General features: G+C 36.0%; 1 protein-coding gene across 13 annotated transcripts in view; it reads left to right on the top strand.

The window, feature by feature from the left end:
• Nucleotides 1–19796, top strand: part of SOX6 (SRY-box transcription factor 6) — a 375864-nt gene that overhangs the window by 51954 nt on the left and 304114 nt on the right. For all 13 annotated transcript variants that reach the window (XM_069857675.1, XM_069857674.1, XM_069857668.1 and 10 more), the window contains exon 2: nucleotides 622–692. The gene's annotated coding sequence lies outside the window, so the exon portion shown is untranslated. The remainder of the gene's footprint in view (nucleotides 1–621; nucleotides 693–19796) is intronic.

The following is a 19796-nucleotide window of genomic DNA, read 5'->3' as shown; positions in this document are numbered from 1 at the left end:
ACTAGAACTGAGGGGTATGCAGGAAAAAGAATGTTGGATTTAATCATGCGTTATAGTGAATGCATTGTACTTGGGCTAAGCTTCTAACCGGGATCTAGACTGTAGGAGAACAAAATTGTTAGTCTGTCTTTCTGTATGAATTTTGCCTTAGGTGGGTTCCAGTTAAACACACCTAAACAATATTATTTTACACCAGTTAAGCTGCAAAATGCTGTTAATAAAATACTTTAAAAAAGTAATGAGTGTTCAGTAACACTTCAACAAGAAACAAGCAAAAAAAAAAAGGAAGAAAAAGCCCCACCAACCCTCCTCCCCCCAGCTATTTTCCTTATTAAAAGATAGCCATGCTTGCTTTTATGATAGTTCTTAGAAGCTGTAATGGACTGGGTTACTATGGTGTGAGATGCAGAACAATGCAATAATTGTTTCTCCTGGTATTGGCTTCCTGGAAACAAATTCTGTGTGAATTACTTGGCTGAAATAGTGGTAACAGTCTTGTGTGCTGTTTTATTTAGCTCATAGTTAAAAATCATGACTAGTATTTAATAACAAAACAGTAACATTTATCAGTTCAGAGCTTTCTTTTGTTTCAACTTTTTTGTTCTCCTTTTCTGTTTTCAGGTCAGTTTCATGAATTCAAAAGCAACTTACCAGTGATTTCTGGGAGCTGGGGCTGATTTTCTTGTGTATTTGTAAGTATTTATGGATTAGTTTTCCTTTTATGTGCATCTTTCTAATACTCTTTAACTTGAAAAATGAAAGCTATTTTAAAATGTTGCTGTTATGTCACAATTGTAGAATGTTCTTTTTTTAAGAAATATGTCTAAATACTTAGAAACTTTTCATAGCCCTTTGGCTATCAGCTTACACTTCAGCTTTACAGAACGGCTGCAGAGGCTTGAGTTAACAGTGAATACTCCTGTTATGTCAGGCTTTCTTCTGGTTTTCATAATAATAATGAAAGGATAGTGTTGCTTACAGTAACATATCGGTTATGACACCTGCTGATGATAGCAATGCATCCTGCTGTTGTGATGAAAATTATTTCAAGAAATGAATTGGGGCTGTGATTCAAGACTGACAGGACTTTTAGGGGAAGTGTGACATAAGTTTTTGAGGAAACACTAGGATGACCAGTATCTGCTTAACTGGGTATGTATTTTTATGTACCATGGAGAGAGCTGGCCTTTATGGTTGCAGCAAAATGACTGAGACTGTAGTCCTTTGTGCCATGTCCCAAGAATATGTTTTAGCATATGCCCAAGTTCAAATAAAGCAAATGGGGCTAGGCCTACGCATAAACATTTTGAGAAAGGGAAACTTAAAGGAGAGAGTCTGAGAGAAAGATAGTTGTTTACACAATGAAGAGAAAGCTTTCAGGTTTGCTCTTTTGGATAGTCTTCAGCTTTAGTTGAGTATAATAAGGAAAATCTAATGGGGCTTAGACTTGGCATGATATAAGTTATTGCAACACCTCTAGTATGATGTAATATAAATGAAACCAATCTATGCAGCTTGTTCTCTTAAGTCACAAATATAGTTTATGAATAAATATTTATTCAATCATTTGTGGAAAAGATGTTCACAAAAACACATCAAGGAAAAATATAGCTGGTTCTCCTCTCAGTATGGAAATGTGTTCAATTTGTACTAACCCTTCCTCCTTACAAATGTTTATTTTCATATATGGTTTTGCTATTATGTTTTCAGTTTCCTTCATTTACAGGTCAGCATATTTTTAATAAGCATTGTCAGTCGTATTTAAAGAAACTGTTGTTATCAAATAAATAAAAATTTTTTAAAAGTATTACCATTGAAAAAATAGTTCTGAGAAGGCAATATAAAGTGATTACTGAATTGAGAGTGAGAAATTTGCTGCAACTCTTCCTGGCTTTGCCACAGTATGGTTTTTTTCAAGCAATCAGTTAGGCCTTCTTTACCTCATTTTTCTCAGCTATAGATGGAAGTAGTAACTTATAAGTCAATGCAAACAGTACCTCTTTATACTTTAATACGGAGTATAATTTCCACTCAAAGCAGTGGAATAAATACAGTGGTAGATTTGTGGTGAGCTTCTTTGTATGTATAAGGCTAACTGCATGAGGACCTCTGAGTGTTGTTTAATTCATGTTCATGTAGTATTATGAACATATGAAGGACTTTAATAATTACATTGTGGACTCCTGATCTGAATCCTGCTTTTCTTGACTGGCAATGACAAAAAGCCGTGGTAAGCAAAATTGGCATAAGAAGTACTTTGAGAACAATGTTTGTGTTTAGGTCAATGAAGAAAGTACTTAAGCTTTAATGAGAAGAATGGACTGTTGTTATCACACGACTGTACACTGGCTTTTGCAGAAAAAGTTGTTAGTACAGTTCAGACACCTAACAGTATTGTGACTATGAGAGCTGGAACATGGTTCAGTAGCCTTACCAATGAAGCCAGGTAGATGACTGTACAAAATGAACCACAGTCTAGTCTTCTGTAGGTATTCTCTGCAACTTCAAGTTCAGTTCGTTGACATGAATATCTGGAGAAGATGACACCATGACTGACTATTCTTGTTCTCTGGCTAAAGCACTTATTTTATTATTTAGGATTATACATAGAGGAGCAAATGCAAACCTTAGGTTCATGTAAACTACAAGTAAAATGTAGTATGTACAACTGATTGAGCTTGGTGTTTCCTCACATACTGAAAACAGGATTGAAGTATATATTCTATACTAATACAGGTTTAGATCTTCTTAAATCATGTCTGTTGTACCTCTCTGAACTTGCAAATACTCTGTTGGTACAAATACTTGCAAATTGGTAGTATATATCAGTTCAGCAGAGGCAGATTCTTATTCAGTAACAGTAAAAGGTACAGTGTCATATATTTTCACTGTCCTCTATAGGCTAATAGGACGGGTTGTTACCTCAAGTATCTTTCAGTTTAAAGGTTTGATTTCTGCAAACACTTAGTCATGTGAGTTGACTGTGGAAGCTGAGGAAACCAGGACCAGGAGCTGAGGCTGAACAATCAAGCCCTAAGCAAATGATACCATGTAAGACTGGAGCTTTGAGGGCTGGTCTGGAAGACAAAGTTTACATATATAAGGAGTTTTGAATAGACTCAATTCTAAGAGCATTCAAAAAAACGCTAATGAGAAGTGTATACCTTTGTCATGTTATGCTGTAATATTTAAGTGTGTATTTATAGTGCATTTGTTTGATCTGTACTCCAAAGTGAAGGAGAGTAGATTAGTGTTAGGAAGACTGATCTTTGAAACTCTGAATCTTTGTTAAGTGGGAATACAGTAAGATCAGCTAAATAGTGCTATAGTTCTTTACCAAAGCTATTTCAACCAGGGGCTATAATAACTTCTTCCTCAAATATTTGAAAGTTTTGTCATAGATGCATTCTGCTGTAACGTGTAATTACTTGGATCATCCAGTTCAGACAACTTTGTTGGTTTTTTATTTTTTTTTGTCTTATTTGGCTAGTTTTGTTCAGGAGAAAACAGGATTGATGATTCATGCAAAAGTAAATTTCATGGAAAATGTGACATTTGTGCTTTTGTGTTATGCCCACAGAGTAATTGTCCTAACTGAAGGTTACTTTTTTCAAGAATGTGGTCTTAACATGGTTTAATTTATTTAATTGTTCTTCTCGAGTAGGTTTGTCCAGAAGTAAACTGTAATAGCTATTTAAAGTTACAGATGGCAAAATAAATGTACTCTAATAACAGCATTTACAACAAATTTTACTTGTACATCAGAAATTAGAAACCTTTTTACTATCCCTTCAGTTTCTGTGTAAACATTTTGTTGTGACTTGACTACAAAGTGAAAACACTGAGGGAGAGAAAAGAAACCTCTGAAATGAATGGTGTTAGAGCCCAGGAAACTTCAATGTCTTGTGAGAACAGCTCTTCAGTTAAAAGCTTGTATTGAAAATAGAGTGAAAATAATATAATTGGATTTGAGACTAAAGTCAAATTGCTTTAAATATAAACTGCAGCAATTTTTTTCAAAGAAGGTTTAAAAGCAAAAATAGAAATACTTTGGGAATACACATGCACACACATTAGAAGACAACAAAACTGGTATTGTGAGTAGGTAAGCTTCAACTTTTTAAACGCTTATTCCAATCAGCACATCATCAGGGACTATGCTTTACTTCAAACTCAATATTTTTCATCAATTTTTTTATACTTTTTTTGGGGGTAATTTGGAATGGTTCTATTTAAAACTTAGGAAGTGTGTTTATTTATACCATGGAATATTTGACCAAATAAATTTGTGCTTTTTGTTTGTACTAGCTTATTTAAAAGGTGAAAACTATTAAACTGTGAATATTTACATGATAAAGTCAAAGAAGGCACAGCTTATTTGGAGCAAGTGAAGACAGATGCAGCTTTGGCTTGATTTACTGTTACAGGTTTAATTGTTAACATCTGATGTTCTACAGAGTTGCAGTTAATTTATCTGGGAAAATATAGTGTCTGTACTTTCTACAAAAAACAATATGTTGAACTCAGTTCTTAAAGTTGATCTCCATTTTCCTTTTCATAAGATATATTTGTTCATTAGCATTTTGGTTAAGGAGATGTTTATCACTTCATCACTTAACTCTTCATAGAAAGAGCTGATTCTTTCTAGATTCTTATTAAGAAAGTAAAATGATGCCTTACTAAATGTTCTGTTTGCTGCAACCTCCATACTTTCTTGGCATGTGTGTGCTGGATGTATCAGAGGTCTTCATCGTCTTCTGTCTACTTTCCTGCTAACATTTGTGACATGCTAATGCAAAACAATATGGTTGTACAATGTAGCTCCGTAACAATTTAAAGCTCTGTTTTCCAGGGATTATTTTAGAAATGTTGAATGTAAAATCTGTTCCTGATGGAACACTATCTTACCATTTTTATGCAGTGCTTGCACTACAGAAGCACACAAATTTTCTAATAAGTAACTGAGTTCTGGAACGTAAAATGAGGTATAATGAAATACAAAAGCAAGGCACCTGTCTTGAAGAGTTTTCTTATCTGAGAAAGCTTCTCTAAATACACGTATTTTAGATATACTTGAGAGAGTCAGTTGAGTAAAAACAAAATGGAAGGGGAAAGGGCATTTCTTTACGCTTGAGTAATACCTGATGCGTGGACGCTCAAGCACATTTGCCACTGTGGGTCTGATGGAAACACAGCTGCATCCATGCAGAACTTTGTTGCTGTACCTGAAGAGAGGAAGGTGTGGAAAAAAGATTGAAGGTGAGAGGAAGGTGACTGGGACATTCATCAGCTGAGAATAGGACAGAAGTCCAATCAAAACTACAAAAAGTTCTGTTTGTTTTTTACTATGTGAAGCTCTCCTTCCTCACCCTGTGCTTCTAACTGAGATGACTGATGGTCTCTGTGTGAAGTTTTCTGAAGCTTTGTGGTCATGGGAGGTAACTTAGGGACTTGTAGTTCTAATAGAAAGTTTTCTGTTGTGTGGTGCTGGCACAGAAACCTGTTCCTATCTGAGTTCCCTTTACCTTCTGAGTGCAGCCTAGATTATTTTGGCTGCTTCCCTATTGACTGTTCAGACTGTTTCTTGGTAGTAAGTAAATATATTAACAGACTCACAGAATGCTTATACTGTGGAAGCAATAGGCATTATATTCATTTCAGCTAGTTTTTCTCACAGTGAGTAAATTAAGCTTAAGTTACTTCTAGGATTTTGATTTTTAACGTAACACAGAAATTTCTTCATTTCTTTTTAAGAAATGAAATTTATGCCACAAGAGAAAAGATATAAAATAACAGTTTTCATTCACATAAACCCAAATGGTTTTGTGCTATAAGACTCCTTAGCACTTACTAAAACGAGACCACCACTGAGGGCGAGAGTGCTATCCAACCAACTTCTGAGACACTGCACAAGACCGAGGCCACGTATGTGGCCTTTGCTTACATTTTGATAAACTTCAACCATTCAGCTGCTGCTAGAAATGCTTTTTGAAAGGATTCTCGTGCTCTGGATGTAGACGAGGACCTCCGTACTCTACTGTTGCTCCATATGTGTGCTGAATGAGATCTGTGTAATGCACTAGATCCATCTGCTGTCTGAAACAGTCTTTGCAAAAGTACTAAGCAATAAAATGAAAATTCTCATCTAAACCTATATGCTGTTGAAGTTGCGTAGTCCTTGGGAGAGAGGAATCTCTTAGGAAACATTTGTGCTAAGATTCTGAATTTAGAGTGTGGAATAAAAGTATTTGTACAAGTCTATACCTGGACAAAGTCCTATAGGTTTCCTGTGAGTGATTGACATTTGCAGAGACAAACATTTTTTAAAAGAAATGGTTGTTTATCACAAAACCAAAGCCTCAGGTCACTTAATAACTACAATGCAGGATCTTAGAAAAGCTGTTAAGGAATTTTTCTTTGAGACATGCTGTGAGTAGTAAGTTATATACAATATTTCTCAGTCTACATAAATTGCACAAAGGATTTCTTACTTGATAGCATGGATGAACAATACCAACAGCTGATGTCAGCATTAACTTTTCACTTCGCGTTACTTAAAAGGGTGAGGGTTATAAAGTGTCCATAGAAAGCTTCATTTTCTCTCCATCTTCCTCATGCACATATACCAATAACTGTTTGATTCATTTATTGACATAAAACAGAATTGCTTAAAACTAACCTCTCATTCATCATGATCACAGTTACAAGAGAGTGTGGGATAAGAGGGTAACTGCTTGCTAGATGTATCAAGGTCTTTAGTATAAAGCAAATATAGACAGAAATCAAAAAATTGTCTGTTGAAAGTAAAATGTGTTAATAGCTAAATAAAATAACAGATAAAGACTGTACTGTAAAACACTCACATTTCTATAGCTAATTAAAAAGAGCTGATCAAAGTGAAGCCTCGATTAAAAATATTACTTTAAGATATTAAAGATAAGATAGAGCACAAGTGTCAATTTTAGAAATCACTGAGTATTTTTAAAATTAATTTTGCATGTGTGATTTTTTCCTTTGCTTTCTGGCAGCACTTTCCCTAATAATTAAAATCTAAATAATGTGAACATTTTCTTTTTTTTTATGTTTAGTAGTTTAAATTAATGCACAGTGATGATGAATTAATGTTTTGGGATATCTACATTAACAAGTCATTGAAAAAAACCCAATTTCAACTAACTGGGAGCAGCTTCTGTTCTTAATACATGTGTGTGATAGATTCAATGCTGTGCATTATAAAATATTAAAAGACTACACTTAATTGTATAAATACTATATTATCTTTATGGGTTTATTAGAGATTACTGTATAATCCTGGCTCTGAAAGTTAGTCTAAAAGATGCTCCCTGCTGGAGCTGAAAAGCCCCAGGGAGTAATTAATCCAATTCTCTGATGCTGAAACAAATCAGGTTACACGACTTTTTGAAGTTTCACCTCTCGCTTCCACCTTTCCCAGTGAAACAGTTCACAAAATGTAAGACTTATTTCAAAGTTCTTATTTTCAGTTTAAAAAGAAAAGTTTGATTTAGAAAGGGAGATCATCTTCATCTAGAAATTGGCAGCAATGAGGGTTGGATGGAGACGTGTGGTCTGGTAGAAGATCATCTGGTGTAGGACACCAGAGTGAGAATGGATGACTCGCTACAAAACTAGTGTGTATATGGAATTCCTGCTGGTTTAGTATCGATTTTCTACACAAATGCATTAGTATTCAATATATAAAACTTTTAAAGAATTAACTAGTTCCTGGTTTTAATACTGAATTGCAGTTAGATCTGCTGAAATGATAAGAGCCAAGCACAGGAATCTGAAGCCAAGCTTAGCAAGATGAAAGCGAAGTAAAAATCACTTCCCAAAACCTCATAACTAGCTACCTAAAACTTGAGAGGTGCTCCTACAGCAGGCACAAGGAATCAGAGATGTAGTTAACTTCAGAGTATGTGATAATGCTGCCTTGATCCTGTTTCAGCAAAATAAGTTTTATAAACAATAAATCAGGCTCATGATTAGCCAAGCCATCAATGGAAAGTAGGCAGCCCTTTGCATTTCAGAGACAAAATGTTACAGAATGCACCTGGTTTATTAAACAATTCTGTGAAGTTCATTGAACTCAATTTTATTTCTCTTGCATTTCTGAGATATTTTATAGACTTGAGCACCCTATCTTAATAGAACATGCACTATTGATTTATATAAAGATGTGCTATTTTCTTTTTTCTATTTATAACTTTAGAGTTTGTTTGCACTATTGATATTTTATTTCATTGCTCCATTTTTACCAAGTGATTATAGTTTGTATAAAACCCGGCAATGAATTTAAATAGTTGAAATTATTCTTTCTAAGATGTAAAGTTCTGAACTTGTCAACAGTACCTTTCTTGTCACTTCGCTGCTTCTTAAGCCAGTATTTTTAAAGTATGGTTAGAAAGTCTTAATTTTATGGAACATTTCCTCCTTCAAATCATGATGCAGATTTTAATATAAATTTTTGAAAAGCCATTTCCCCTACAACCATATTAAATCTACCCCCTTCCCTGTATCCACTAAAGAACAGTTACTTAGTCTCTTATCCTACCTTGCTTGGGCAAGTTTTATTCATTGCTAGGTTATTGGCCTTTTAAAATTAACTGTATATTAGATAGCATCCCACTCTAGCAAGCAGTCCTTATAATTCCACACTGTGTTCATTAAATCCTGACAGTGTATCTGTGTTTGTAAGAAGTGTGAATGGAAAGGAAATCTTTTGTCCAAAGATGTTTTTGGTACAAAAGGAGGTATGTTCGCTTGTCTCTGAAATACTAGGTATTAGTTGCTGCCAACTCCAAGATTCTTTTGCTCCATCATGGAAACCTAATATGTTCTTAAATCTCGTGTCTTGAAATAAGATCAAAGAAAAAACAAGCTGCATTTCTGATCCTTCACAGCTCCATTCCTAGATGATCACAGCTAGGAAGTGACTGTTACTACTATGTCTGTGTATAACTTTTCTGTAAGTTTGTTACTTGATTTTCAGTCTCATGTTCTTAAAGATGTTTATATGGACATAACTGTAAATGTTAGAGAATAATGAGGGAAACATAACATGTACATTCTATTATCTTTTTGCTGTATACCTCAAAATAGCTGCAAGACCTGTCTAATCTTACTTAAGATCCCGACATTTGTATATTAAATAACGTATGCATCCTCCTCATAGGCCAATTTACTTGAATAATTATATAATTATTGAAACAAAATGCAACAATAAGTTTTACCATCCTGCAATTTAACACTCCTCCCCCCCCAAATTTATGCATTCTGTTTGACACAGTTTGAATGATAGACTTGTTTTGGGTTGTGCAATACTCAGCAACAGGCTATAACAACAATCAATGTTCTGTCCTGTTAAAGACATTTAGGGAGAACTCATGCATTCAAAAAGTGGGTTTTTTTTAAGGCCACATAGATTCTTCTACTTTACCTTAGGAAAAATACTGGCCTTTCTCCTCCTTGCTAGTCTTCTCTCTGGTAGTTTGTTTCCGTGTGTGAATGATCTCCTCCATTCTCACGCAGCAGCCTTCCACTTGAGATGGCTATTGTTCATGGGTTTTTCCTTACCCATCCACCTGCTATTGACTATTTGGTTACCACCTGAAATACTTAATCATCGAAATTCAAACTCATTGTCCTGTGACGATAGTTCCTTAGTAGAACACCCATGCTTGCTTCCTACACAAACACACACACACATATCTCAATAATTGAGTGGGACTCCTCCTCTGTACTCCAGAAAGAGCTGCTCCAAAAAGAAGCCATTTATAGTATCAATAAACTGCTTCTCCAAACCATGTACAGATGTGTTATTCAACCAGTTAATATTGGGGTAGTTAAAATCACCCATTATTATTTTTCTGGCAGATTTTGCCACTTCATTAATATCTTTCAACATACTGAGTTGCTTGGCTGTTCCTTCTTTTACATGGCTTATATCATATCATGCCATCGCAGCATATTCTGTAGTTTCGAGTTAATTGCCCAATTAACAGTGGTATTCATGAAGTGCTAGGAAAATTCCACAACTAATGATTTGGACAATTTCAAAATAGGTTGGTATTTCATAGTTTAAAATGTCAAATATGCCAATAGCTGCAAGCTTAAGACTGTGCAGGCTTAGAACCCGATAGCTCAGAAATTCTGTATTACAAAAATTATAATCCAACCATCAGAAAACTGTTTCTCAGCCCCCGGTACTTCCATGTAGGGAAGCTCTGCAATACGTTAATTTCTCCTTAGACTGGTGAGGTGGGAGTGTGAAACCAACCTCCTCAGCTTCTCTGTATTTTTTAGAAATGAGGAATAAATGCCTTCTGGCAGCATTGAATTTGTCCTCACCCCCAACCTGGTCCCAGATGATGTTTATGGCAGCACTGGGGAATAAACGGTTGTGAATATGCATACAAGACTGAGGAAAATGGAGGTGTGAGTGCCTGGAAGGTTGTAGGCTTTACTATTGGACTTCGTACTTTTCTTTCCTGTTGCCTGGATTAGGTAGGGATATTAACAATACATAGTTAGCTTTGATGGGCCATTGTTCCCAGATGCAACTGAGAGTTGCCAATAGACTCTCTAGGCAGTGATCTGATTTATTGTTTTGTCTCACCAGCTGCCGTGCAGCGATGCCAGGGGATACTCTGTCTACCCTTTTTGCCTTTTATCAGTACCTTCTGTGCCATTTATGAGTTGTAGGACTGCAGTGATGCTGTGGACTTAGTCTACAGAATCTGGGGATGGGTTGGAACTAAGAGGTACTTTCACTGTCGTTGTCCAAGATATAAATAATTTATTTCAATCTTGACATTCAGGGTCAGAAAGATGGGTACAGAAAGGAGGTAGTCCACCTCCTCAAAGCTAAAGGATCACAGACTCAAATTTCATTTATAACATTTTGCAGTATTAGAATATTTTGAATTTTCCTACTTCTCAAGGCTATTGAGACTGTATTGGTGGTCTAAGGCAAACTGCTCAAAGGTATACACGTGTATGATTGAGATCTTAATCCAGCAGGGTCCTTTAAGTACTTTGAGGTATTTCATTGTAATTGACAGGACTTTGCCGGAGTTAAAACCTTGTGAATACTGAGATCTTTACTGGTATGGTACTGAGGGAACGGGGGGAGATGCTCCCCAAACCCATTTCCATCACTGATCAGCAGTCCTGTCTGACTGGGGAAGTACCACTCGACTAGAGGTTGGCAAAGGTTGCACCCATTTACGAGAAGTGTTGGAGGGAGGATCCAGGGAACAACAGGCCTGTCAGTCTGACCTCAGTGCTGGGGAAGTTCATGGAGCAGGTTATCTTGAGTTCTACCACACAGCACACATAAGACAACTGGGTGATCAGGTCCATTAGGCATGGGTATATAAAAGGCAGGTCCTGTCAATCTAAACTGATCACCTTCTATGACAAGACTAATGGATGAGGGAAATGCTGTGGATGTAGTGTACCTGGATTTTTTCTCACAGTATCCTACTTGAGAAACTGTCTTTCCATGGCCTGGACAGGCACACCCTCTGCTGGGTTAAAAACTGGCTGGATGGCTGGGCCCAAAGAGTCGTGGTGAACGGAGCTAAATACAGTTGGAGGCCAGTCACAAGTGGTGTTTCCCAGGGCTTGGTGCTGGGCCCAGTTCTATTTGTTATCTTTATCAATGATCTAGCTGGGAATATTGAATGTACTCTTAGTAAGTTTGTGGATGACACTAAGCTGGGAGGAAGTGTTGATCTGCTTGAGGGTAGGGAGGCTCTCCAGAGGGGTCTGAGCAGGCTGGATCGATGGGCTGAGACCAGTGCTATGAGGTTTAACAAGGCGAAGCCCTACACTTGGGACACAAAAACCCTGTGCAGTGCTGCAGGCTTAGGGTCGAGTGACTGGAAAGCTCCCTGGCAGAGAAAGACCTGGGGGTGTTGGTTGACATCCAGCTGAAGAATATGCATCAGCTGTGTGCCCAGGTGGCTAAGAAGGCCAATGGCATCTTGGTTTGCATCAGAAACCCTGTGGCGAGCAGAACCAGAGAAGTCATTCTGCCCTTGTACTCAGCACTGGTGAGGCCACACCTTGAATGCTGAGTTCAGTTTTGGGCCCAGCACTAGAAGAAAGACATTGAGGTCCTGGAGTGTGTTCAGAGATATCGATTACAGTCATTACAATTGCCCAGTACTAGTAGTAGCAGTAACTGCTACTACCTGTATTACAGTTCAGTAAATGCAATTTTAAACTACTGAGATACTAATAACTCTAAAGCTACTCACAGCCACTAGAAAATGTCTAGCTGCTTTTAAAGGGTACAGGGTTCTGCATGTTCTGATTTGTATAGAAGTTACACGTTTCTTACCTCGTTACCATTTTACAATAGTTCTGCTCCAAAATTTTCTTTTTTGATTAAGCTTCAGTTGTAGAAATCACCCCTTGGCTAATCATAACTTTAGCAAATTTTGCAGCTAGATAGCTGTGAAAAAAACATTTTCTAAGTTATTTTTGTTTAAGATTTGGTCCAGCATTTCCCATGTAGCACAATAGAGCATTTAGTGTTCATGAAAGAAGTGCTTTCAGTACTTTGAATGCAGCAGCTCGGTGTTATTTCTCTTAAAATGTATTAGCTCTTTCTAATTTCCTCAGGTCAAAGTTAGTAAGCTGTTTTCACTATAGTCTTAATAAAATTTGAGAATATGACCAATGAATACCAATATCAAACAGAAAATATTAAAAAAAGATAAAGCTGTCTTTTAAAAATAGCAGTCCCTGATTCTATTTAAGTTTTTGTCTTGCTTCAAAATAGGAACTATAAAATTAAGTGAATACTGAAAGAAAATACTTCTCTCATTGATTAGTTGCACAAACTCTAAAGGCTAAAAACCAGCAATGATGGAAAAAGTGATTGACCATTCATGTGCATTTAATAATAGTGTTACCATTAATGATCATAGTGACAGATGCTGTATGGCAAACTGAACAGAATGGAAGAGGATTACTTTTATGTTTAAAAAATGCAATCAGTAATTGAAAGTTACCTTTAAATAGAAATAATTTTAAAATAAAATGATGGTTTAACATAGATATAAGCAGTAAAATTTAAGATCCAAGGTGTAGAAGTATTTTGTGTTTTATCCAGCTACCATGTAAAACCTTTATTTTGAGGGAAATAGTATTTATAATTTATAGTTTAACTATTCTTCATTGGTAATGTTCCAGAATGCTCAAACATTTTGGGAATTTGTATTTAGCCTTGAGGCTAGCAGTTCCCAAATAATTAGCCATCAGAACAAGTGTTTCCTCCTTTCCCCTCTCAGTACTCCATATGAAAAGTCACTGAAATATGTCACATAGATGTCATTCTGTCCAGGGAAGGTGTAAGTGATATTACTGAAAGAAGAACTTGTAGTATTTAGCAGTTTGCCTCAACTAAGCAATCTAGTTTTCATTGTAAATGTACCTTCCAATTTCTCTGCCAGATTTGACCAGCTTAAAGACATCTTTGATACCATTGCAAAATTCTGTTTGCAAACCCACTTTGTAAGCCTCATAGACAATGCCTAAAGATATTGTGAATTCTGCTGTCCTAAAATACTCTTTCTTCTTCAAAGACACAGGATTACAATTTCCAGTATTTCTGTGAGCATTTGGGAGAGCGGCAAGTTTTAGAGATAGCGCTTTTTTTAAAGAAAGAAAATACTTTTCTCACCAGAATGATCATGTGCAATAGCCTTTTGTGCAGTGTTTAAGGCCACCAGTTTTAAAATAATGGTTCTAAAACAGGGCAAACAACTACAGAAAAGGGTGATTCCCAATTGCAGCTGTTTACTGGACAGTTTCTCTCTTTTGCTGTCACGTGTCTAAAAAATGAAAGTTTACAAACTTTAAAGACTAGAGGTGATCCCAGGCACATCCTGTTCTTGGTTAAAGGTTCTGCTATATCACTGCTAGGACAAAAAAGTGAAGTGCCTCTCCACCAGCTGCAGAGAAAGAAGGTGATTTGAATGTTAATGAAGGACAGAAGTTTCATAGTAACAGAAAAACAGAGGCTCTATAGATAAGAGAATATTTTCCCAGGATGTCTCAGTCTGCAGTTGTTGTAACCAGAGGAAGTAATATTACTAAAGAAGTATTTAAATGTCTTTAACAGATATTAGATGATGAAGTGGAGTAGTCATTATATTCCTATCCAAGCTCCAACACATGAGAGGTCTATTGAAACACAGTCTTTTGAGAACATCCACTTAGTCCTATTTCTAGACTCCCAGATTAGTGCGTGCATCCTGTTAATCTACAGAGCTCCAAATACAAAAGATTTCTCAGAGAAGTTACTGAAGAAGCTGTTTAATGTGGCAATGAAGTTCATAAGGTTCATTGTCTTAATTAATTTAAATACTTGTTCTGCCCTCCCTATTCTGTCCCAACTGGAAAAAAAAAAATCTGTGATTCACCAGCATTGAAATCCTTTCCTGCTATGTCCACATTAGGTTTTTTAACATCTTTTGGACCTGGCCGTGCCCTCAAATGATTCATAACTCTTGATGTGAACATAGGAATTACTTTTTACTCCTACTTACTCTTTAATTCTGAGCATTCCTTGCTATGTTTCATGAGACTTACAACACAATCCTCTCTTTCTAAAGGTCTGATCCATTCACATAGATAGTCCTACAAACAAACACTGGCATTCATGTCCTTCCTTGCCATTCCTGTCAGAAGAAAAAAAAAAACAACCCAAAAAAAAAGAAAAGGAAAAAAGACAGTAAAAACATCTATGTCTTTGTCTTGTAGAGTGAGAGTCAACCTACTGCTACTGTAAGATATTGAAATGCTTGGTTATTATTAAAAGCATTCCCTCAGCAGTTCTACTTTTAAACTGCTTTTTTTAAAAAAAGAAAATTAACAGAAAAGTAGCAATGAGTTCACATTATTTCTTCTGAATTGCTCAAATCCTGAGACCTTCACAGATGGGCTTTGAGCCTATAAAGATACAGTGTTTGTCATTCTAATGACTTTTCCTTCCCATAAAATAAGGGAAGTAATCTGTCCTTATTTTGCTTAATTCTTTCTAAGCAGAGACACGTATTTTGTTGCCAAACTTTCCTTTCCATTCTTCTACTAAGCCCAGGGAAAAATGGAAATACGGTGCATGGCAGATGATAAGTTCTTTTCTCCCAGAGTGTGGTCCGTAGTGCTTGACAATCCTATATGTTTTTTTGTTGTTTTTTGTTTGTTTGTTTGTTTTTTCTCTTATTTAGGATCTTGATGGAATTGCTGTAGGTTTCACTGAGATTAAATTTCTGCCACGCATAGGAGATGTTTGGCTCTCTGGAATGATAAAAGCCAGTTCTGGCTCTCTGAATGCCTAATAGAGAGCAGAGTATAGGTTAGCTGGCTTAAGCTAACGCAGAGTAACATGCAGGAATGGATACCACCTCCAAAACATCATCTTATCTTGTTCTCCGTTGAATATATCTAGCATTTACCCATTCAATTTCAGAGAAATATGAATAATAATCAATTTCCAATACACAAAAGGGAGATCTGTAGCTGGGTGTTATTTAAAAATGTTGATTTTGGAAGATAATGGAAGAATACATTTTCTTTTCACCTTGAAATCTGTGGATCATGCCTCCTCCCCCGCCTTGTAATCTCATCTTTGTGAGATGACAGACTCTGAAAAACAGTAATGTAATACTCAATAAGCCTACTGAATTTTCTCATTAACTTTGGGTACCTACTATTGCCATCATCACCATGATATCTGAGTACCTTATGATTTTATAGTATTTTGGAATAATACTGACTTCTAGATCCTTTAAAAGAAGGAGGGAAAGGATAGCTTTACTCACAGTTGTCAGTTAGAAACAGGACCTCATATATAGGGTTTTGGGAAACCTTTCCTGAATCTTATTTTGACACTGATCAAGAATACAGAAATTATTAGTTGCTAGATTTTTTTTTTACGGGATACAGCTGTATGCAGCAAACAGGGTAAATTAGCTAGAGCTGTGAGGGGTTTCAATGTTATCAAATTAGTTTAATTTGGCTAACCTAAATTCAGCTTTACTACCCCTAAACTGTATCAAAGTGACTTTTGTGAAGTCACCCTTTACATTAATTAATCTCACAATATTGATAAAATGTCAGCTGTGTCATGGGGTAGAATATGCAGATGCTCCTTATTTTTCCTCTGTTTTTACAGTTGTGCAGGGAGATGCTTAAGGTTAATTCAAGATGGATATTAGAAGCTAAGCAAGAAAGAATCATGAAGAGCTCTGGAAGCTTAGACATCTCATCCTGGTTCTTATATTTAAATATAATGTAGTCTGTTGTCATGTGCTAGTGATGTCAAATATCATCTGAGCATTCTTTGGGCTATCTGCCTCCACATGCTTCTGGCACATGTACATATTTCTGTTCATTTTTCGGTGATACGTATTGGGCTTACTCTTGTGTTAACATTCCTTCCATTAATCTTGAATGCAAGCCAGCTCTATCAGCGGGAGAATTTTATATCCATTTCATACATTAGTACGATGGTGACTTAAAATGCCACTCCTTAATTCCTTCCAACTCTTCATTTATACTATATTACAGTGTGAATGTGTCTTTTGAGGCAATTAATTTCAAACTGTTTTACATCTTTGATTCTTCTGTCAAGCAGTATGGGGGGCACAAAAGCCAAGAAGCCAGGATGTTCTTTGGTACAACCTTTAGCAATGCTTCTGTGCAATTACCGAGGTAGGAAAAAAAGAAAAGGATAATAATTCTTTATGCTTATTTTCTTACAATAGAAGGTATGTGTGTAAATCAGATATGGACTATAAATCAGAGTTATTTTCATTAAATCTGTAATTAAGGTTTTGTTCATATTTAGATCTTGGAAAGATCTAATTCTGGAGAACAGCTGAGTAGGAGGATCCTTCTCTGTAGTCAGCTCTGGTAGCTTTGAAGTGGTCTCCTTTTCTGTCTGTGAAAACATATCGTTCTACAGTACATGGGATTTGCTGGACATGCTCTTCTTGAAGAAGTGGACAAGTTAGAAACATTTTCCACTGGCAAATCTCCAGGGAAAAATATTTGTTATAGCTCTTGTATATCTTCATACTTCATCTATATGCATTCATTTTTGTGCCCAATTTCTTTAAGAATTCTAGCCTTACAGGGCAGAGGTAGCTGCATAGTTAAAAGTGGTCTCAGTTTTTGGCTGCAGAAGTGTATTATTCCAGAGCACTTCTAAAGTATCTGAAGACTTAAGAGATACAGTATCAGTTTCAAAATACCAATTTCATTGTGCATATCTAGTGGATGCTTCAGATACCTGCCTCAGACGAACTTGACAATAAACCCTTCCAGGACTTTTCATGACTGGGAAATTCTGCCAGAAACCTCAGCAGATTTCTGTCAGAGTTTTGCTTTAGATTTGGCAAAAATTTGAAAACAATATGGTAGCTGTAATAAGTTTGTTTATAGATTGCTGAAGTATCTGAAAAAATCCAGTCAGCTCAATCTAAGAATCTAAATCCTTCTGCAAGTTTGTAGTAGCTATAATTATAAGTATTCAAGTCACTTTTTAAAATGTGTGTGAGAATTCTGATTTGTTGATGCATTTGGAAATTTTCTTTGTTTTGTTTTTTTTAACAAATTACAGGAAGTTTGCTTTTTAAAACAGGATGAACAGAGCTTTGCTAGCTGACTAGTTAAAAGTTTGACTGGGTAACTGTACTATTTGTGTAGTCTTTCCGAAGCCTCTTGCTTCAATGAAGATCAGATCACTCTTTAAAAATCTGCTTGTGCAGAAGTTCAATTTTCTTCTTTTAATTTTGAATGCAGCTTTGGTGTAATCTGGAGACAGGGAGAGGGTTGGAGCTGCCTTGCTGTCTGAACAAATAGCTGAAGCCAGGAAATATGGTCTTTAGTGGTAAACTTATGGGATGGGAACAAATGTGTTACGGAGGATAATAAAGTAGTGAAAGATAATATATTCTTTCATGTTTTAATTTGTAATGCCAAGTGGAAGAATTACCTTTTCAGTGGGTTGTTCCTTTGGACTCTGAGCTGAGTGGCAAGTTGCCGCTTGTTTGTTCTGACCTGTGGTGTGCTCTTAGAACCTTTGGGATATTAGTTTCTGAAAATGTTATGTATTATTCTGTACTGCCATATCTAAGAAGTTTTTCAATAGAATACATTAAATGTGTGTGACAGAAGCACAAAAAATACATGGAAAAAGTGAAGTGGTTGATGAAATTCATTGCATTTAGGCAGTTTTCTAATAATTAAGGACATAAGTTGTGTTTAGTGTCTGCTATCAAATAAAGACCTACTACTGTGAGACCTGCTCTGAGATTGTTTTTCCTCTGAATATCAAAGGTACAAAAAAACCCCAAACAACCTGCTTTGTGACACTACTGTGGATTTTCTATTGACTTGTGTTTACTGACTCAAGCTTAGTCATTAGACTGTAAACTTATTTTATTCACTTCTTGAAAAAAAAGAAACTTCTTGTCATGGGTATTTCCAACATATTGCGAAGAAAACTTGTTTCAGTTCATACTGTGTTGTTCTAGTTTATTGTACAACACACTTAGATTTTGTATCAGGAAGGTGTTCAGAGCAAGGTATAATTGTCCCAGCCTGGAACAGAAGTGCACAAATGTTCTAGTGTTTTGGAAGCTGAATGTAAAACATACAAATACATTTTTTTTTTCCTTCTTAACAATTCAGTGACTTACTACAATTTAGTAGTTTTATGCCTTTACTAAACTGCAGTCTGCTACACTAAAAAGCCAAAGCACAGTTAGTGAATTGGTGTCTTCTGAAGGAAGGGCAGAGGGCCTAGCAGACAGTATACAATACAACGAGGATTTTAAAAAAAAATTTTTTTTTACAGATGCTTTCAAAGATGTTATCCAACTAGTTGTATATGAAAAGTTTACAATCATTTAGAAAACAGAACAATAAAATTTGATTATCTGGATGCAAGTCAGGCCTCACCCTAAATGATGTGTTCAGTCCCACCATCAATAAATCAGATGAGGCTTGTGATCCTAAAGCAGTATATACTATTTTAGAGCACCACTCTACACAAAAGAAGTAGGACATGGCAGCCTTAATATTCTAAATTATATACTTATGTGCATCAGCCTAACTGAAGTTTGAAAATTAACTTATGCTAAAGTGCTATAAGGAATCCATAAGAAGTCAAAGTAGTCGAAGCTTTTGTTCTGCTGCAGAATTCTAAATTAAGGCATTGTACTTCTGTTGATACACGTGCTCAGAGATGATGAGCATATGCATATGACCTGAGCTTAATATCTGTTTTGTAACTTGCCTTATGTGGACCTTTACAGTTCTTCTTTTCCTTGATTTTTGTTGGATAGACCTTTGACATTTTGAAGTTACAGCATAAATTGAAAGGATACAGCCAGAGCTAGGAAACAGATCCTTATCTAAATTTTACAAATAAGAACCAAATGGTTTAAAACTAAACAGCCATCTCAGGTGAGTCTGTGACAGTAACTTTAGGCAATAGATCATGAAAGTTGTTACAAATTACATAAACATACAGATAGTTCAGTAGCTTCAATTTCAGCATCCTTGTACAAAATGCTGTACATCTCCTTGAGTGATACAATTTGCTTTTGCCCTGCAAAGTCATAAAGTCCAACTTGGCTTTCTGACACTGACTAACCTATGTGGATTAGGTATTGCTGATCTTAAAAGAGAAACAATTGGACACTTGGCAAACCTAGCAGATATTTTGACACACTCTTGGAGCTGATAAGAAT

This window comes from Phaenicophaeus curvirostris, chromosome 5, assembly GCF_032191515.1.
Source record: "Phaenicophaeus curvirostris isolate KB17595 chromosome 5, BPBGC_Pcur_1.0, whole genome shotgun sequence".
Taxonomy (NCBI): domain Eukaryota; kingdom Metazoa; phylum Chordata; class Aves; order Cuculiformes; family Cuculidae; genus Phaenicophaeus; species Phaenicophaeus curvirostris.
This window is presented reverse-complemented; position numbering and strand designations above follow the sequence as displayed.